Genomic DNA, 5,220 nt, shown 5'->3' with positions numbered 1-5,220 from the left:
TCTTTACCGAACCCAAGGGACTACCACCCAAGAGGGGCCACGAGCACGCGATCATCTTAAAGGAAGGGAGTAATCCGGTGAGCGTAAGACCATACCGATACCCCCAATTCCAAAAAGATGAAATTGAGAAGATGATAAAGGAGATGTTGGCGGCCGGCATAATTAAACCATCGATTAGCTCTTTTTCTAGCCCGGTCTTGTTAGTGAGGAAGAAGGACGGGTCGTGGCGCTTTTGTGTTGATTATCGTGCCTTGAACCGAGAGACAATTCCCGATAAATATCCCATTCCTATCATAAATGAGCTCTTAGATGAACTCCATGGGGCGGCCATTTTCTCTAAACTCGACCTCAAATCCGGATATCACCAAATACTAGTGAGGGAGGAGGACACCCACAAGACGGCCTTCCGAACCCATGAGGGTCACTACGAGTTTTTGGTGATGCCTTTTGGGCTCACTAATGCCCCCGCCACCTTCCTTGATGAATGAGGTTTTTAGACCATATTTACGGAAGTTTGTGCTAGTCTTCTTCGATGACATCTTGATTTATAGCCCCAATTTGGAGAGTCACCGAGAGCACATGAGAATAGTATTGGCCGTGCTCAAGGAGCATAGTTTGGTGGTCAACTTCAAGAAGTGTGAGTTCGGGCAACCGCAAGTAGCTTACTTGGGTCACACGGTGTCCAAGAATGGGGTAGCCATGGATATGGAGAAAGTCAAGGCTATGGTTGAATGGCCTACGCCTAAAAATTTGAAGGAGTTGCGAGGATTCTTGGGGCTAACGGGTTACTACTGCAAATTCATCAAAGGGTATGCCCAAATAGCTAGATCCTTGACCGAGCAATTGAAGAGAGATAGTTTTGGGTGGACACCCGAAGCTACTAAAGCCTTGGAGCAGCTCAAGGCTTCCATGGTGGCTGCCCCGGTGTTGGTAATGCCCAATTTCAGCAAGCTCTTCGTGGTTGAGGCCGATGCCTCGGGCTATGGCCTAGGTGCGGTGTTGATGCAAGACTCGAAACCTAAGTTGCACGGAAACGGATACGGGGACAAAAACGGGTACGGATACGGGGACGGGATACGGCAAAATCAAAATTTTGAAAAACGGGTACGGCTTGGATACGACAAAAAATGAGCAAAATATAAATCCATGAAATATAAAATAAAATAAAAAATAATCTATACAAACACAAATTATAGTACGGAGTACCATTTAAAACGGAAAAAGGTAAAAAAAAGAAAAATACAAGTAATTGATTTCTACACCACTGACATCTATAGTGACTTCAAATAAAAAATAAAAAGAATCACATGATGTTGTACTGTTTGTAAGATATTCCGTACTAGACTACTAACCAATATTAATCACATTATTCACGTAAATAAATAAAAAATAAAAAAAGAAATAAGAAAAAAAGAAAACAGAAGGTGCGAAGAAAGAGAAAAAAGAGAGCTAGAAGCAGAAGTGCAGAACAGAGAGAGAAGAAAGAGGAACAGTAACAAATCGAAGCCTCGTTCGCCGTTGTCGGAGTAGTCGCCACTCGCCAGTTCCGGTCACCGTAGAGGATTGAATTAAGTCGCACCTCTAAGGGAATCCCTGTTCGCAATTGTTAGGGTTTTTGAGATTTGGGGGAAATCGAAAATTAGGTTAGTAATTCACTAATTTGGGGTTTTTTCTGAAAATTTGGGCTGAAATCCTAAGGAAACGTCAGAAAATGAGCCACGCCGTCCCCGATACGTATCCGAGCAAGAGGCTAGCCGTCCCCAAATTGGCTTGCCGTACCACTTTCGAAGGGGACGCCTTGGGGACGTTTCCAAGCCGTACCCGTACCGTACCCGTCCCCGAAACGTTTCCGATACGGGAGACGGCTACCATCTGACGAATCCGTGCATCATTGCTCGAAACCCATAGCATTTTTCAGCAAGTTGTTAGGGCCCAAATCACAAGCAAAAGCCACTTATGAGAAAGAATTGATGGCAATTTGTCTTGCCATTGTCAAGTGGCGACATTATTTGTTGGGTCGTCACTTTGTAGTAAGGACGGATCAACAAAGTTTGAAATACTTGATGGAGCAACGCGAAGTGGGAGGGGACTATCAAAAATGGGTGCGCAAATTGTTGGGGTTTGACTTCGAAATTCAATTCAAACCGGGGGCTAGTAATAGAGTGGCGAATGCACTCTCTAGGAGAGGCGCATCGGAGCATGAGTTGGCTGCCATGACATTCACTCAAGGAATCAAATGGGATGAGTTAGAAAGTGAAATTGAGGCGGATTCATTGCTGGGAAAAATAGCAGCAGCCCTCAAGGAAGGAGGAGAAGTTTGTGGGGTATACATTGGAAGAGGGGAGGCTATTGTTCAAGGGAAGAGTGGCCTCAAGGAGAGACTAAAACTTACTTGAGGATTGCTTCGGAATGGTATTGGATTGGGATGAGAAAAGACATTGGAGATCATGTGCGATGTTGCCCCATATGCCAACAAGCAAAGCATCCACAATTGCAACCCGCGGGTCTTCTACAACCCCTACCTATCCCCGAAGCCATATGGGAGGATATCTCCATGGACTTCATCGAAGGACTTCCCAACTCATTAGGGATGAACTCTATCTTGGTTGTGGTGGATAGGCTCTCCAAATATGCACACTTTGTGGGTCTAAAACACCCATATAGCGCGGCCACTGTGGCTGCCATGTTTGTCAAGGAGGTAGTCAAACTTCACGGGTTCCCTAGCTCTATAGTATCGGACCGAGACCACATTTTTATGAGCATTTTCTGGCGGGAGTTGTTCAAACTATAAGGCACGAAGTTGAAGAGAAGCACCGCATACCACCCTCAAACCGATGGTCAAACCGAAATTGTCAATAAAACTTTGGAGACATATCTAAGGTGCTTTGTGAATGGGCAGCCTAAATCATGGGGTAAATGGTTGCATTGGGCGGAATATGCTTACAACACCGCTCACCATGAGTCCATTGGGTTCACCCCTTTTCGGGTAGTCTATGGGAGAGACCCGTCAAGACTAATTAAGGTGGGTAAAGGGCAAACTCCAGTTGACAGTTTGGAAGTGTGGTTACAAGAGAGAGGTTGGGTGCTCGAAGATTTGCAAATGAATTTGCTCCGTGCTCAGCAAAGGATGAAAGCTAACGCTGATTTAAGAAGAAGAGAGGAGGAGTTCCAAGTAGGGGATAATGTCTATCTTAAGCTTCAGCCTTATAGGCAAAAATCTCTTGCTAAGAGGCCTAATGAGAAGCTTGCTCCGCGCTTTTATGGTCCATTTTTGGTGGTGCAACGCGTAAGGAAGGTGGCCTACAAGTTGGACCTGCCTGATTCATGTCGAGTGCACCATGTCTTCCACGTTTCACAACTGAAAAGAGCAATTGGCAGCCAACTGGTGAACCCCACCATACCCACCCAGTTGACAGAAGAGCTAGAGCTCCAGGCATGAGCTGGTGCTTGATGTCAGGAAATCCAGCAGCTTCCCCACGAAGTCAGAAGTGTTGATCAAGTGGGAGGGCTTACCAAGGCTCGAGGCTACTTGGGAGGAGGCTTCTCTCATCAAGGAACGTTTTCCTTCCTTTCACCTTGAGGACAAGGTGAGTCTTCTAGGGGGAGGGAATCTAACAGATACATTAATCAACAAGGGCAATGGGCTGATTACTTATGCAAGAAGGAGGAGGGGAGGTCTGCAAAATGGAATGTCAGTACAAGGACAGCAGGGCAATCACCTAGCAGCAGGGCAGCCTCCAATTTGTGAGGAGTTGTGACAGCTGCAACAACTTTTGTTGTTTTCTCTTTTTGGCAATTTATGTGTATATAACAAAGGGAGGGTAGGATGTGCTAGGTAGGCAAGATCATTGTAATTCCTAGGATTAGAGAGTGGTGCCCTAAAGGTGCTAACCCAGAGGTTAGTAGCCTAAAGCTACCCTTATGCTTGTTATTTTCCTTTTGAATTCAATCAAAGAGCTGCCTACTTTCCCCAAGAACTGATCTTTATTGCTTAAATCAATTTTATTACAAACTAACACTAAGCAGGTTGTTACATATTATTACAAAAACCTGCTAGAAGCATTATTAATTCTATGTTGGGACAAAAGCCTCCATTTTCTATTCGTCTACTCAGAAAATGACTAGGTCATATCACCAAGGAAATAAGAATGAAACGAAAGAAGACACTGGGTCATATACAGATTCAATTGACTATAAAGCAATTGTTGTGTTGTGGTGTAAGGCTCACCTGAGATGCAGAAACCCACTGTATCATTGACTTAATTTGAGGATCTCCACCAAAAATACCACAACCCCAGTTTCCAGTGACAATACCACCATTGCATCCAGGCACCGTTTGCTGGTGCTGCAGATACTCAGAATGATCCAGGAACCCACAGAATGCCTTGTGGTAGAGGGATGGTCGGTCGTTGGACAATCACCCTCAAGCCAAACACTATTTCTACCTAAACCAACCTAAGACAAGTCTAGGGTAAGTAGAGGATCGTATCCACAGGGAATGGGTAAGTACACCGAGAGTATGAAACGGTTGCAATCTAGTTCGGTCACAAATTGGGGGTTTTGATTAGGTAACTACTATGGAGACAAACACCAGGGGGAAATGGGAATCGACGCCAACAAAACCAATGGGTCAAAACACTAGGCAAGCATGAACACAATTTGGGTGATAGAGAGGACACTCAATGTTGCCTTCTTTCGAAGCCACAACACTAAGCATTCCTAAGCCAAACTCAACTAACAAGATAGGCCAACCAAGTCTTAACGATGAGGAGTAGACTACTAACTCGGGTTTGTCTTTCGATCGGTCCAAGAAAGCATTAAAGCACAAGCAATTGAGATTTCTCACCTAATTGTTGCAACTAAGACTACTACATCATTCAAACAAGGAACCATAATCAAGAGGAATTTAGCATAACCATATAAGAAAAGGCTCACAACTAGACTTCATCTCTCAATGCAAGCATAGAAGTGAATACATGAGCAATAAGTGGCCATCCAATTACACATGCAATTAACCAACTCTTTAACAATCAATCATCAACCCAAAATGAACATGCAAGCACAAACATCAATCAACCCATGGCTTGGTTGGGTCTTCACCCAACCCCTAGCTAATTAACTACTCACTAAACATGGTGAAAATTAATCTAACAATTAAAGTAAGGGTTTTCATGAATTCAAATAAGCTAGGAAAGAGATGAAACAAGGATGGATTAAACA

General features: G+C 44.2%; 1 pseudogene; it reads left to right on the top strand.

Moving 5' to 3' along the window:
- Window positions 1-459: 459 nt before the first annotated feature.
- LOC145607352 (putative mitochondrial protein AtMg00860 pseudogene) lies at window positions 460-1,131 on the top strand (annotated as a pseudogene).
- Window positions 1,132-5,220: the final 4,089 nt, after the last annotated feature.

The sequence above is a fragment of the Chenopodium album genome, chromosome 23 (genome assembly GCF_948465745.1).
Source record: "Chenopodium album chromosome 23, dcCheAlbu1.1, whole genome shotgun sequence".
In the NCBI taxonomy this organism is placed as follows: Eukaryota; Viridiplantae; Streptophyta; class Magnoliopsida; order Caryophyllales; family Amaranthaceae; genus Chenopodium; species Chenopodium album.
This window is presented reverse-complemented; position numbering and strand designations above follow the sequence as displayed.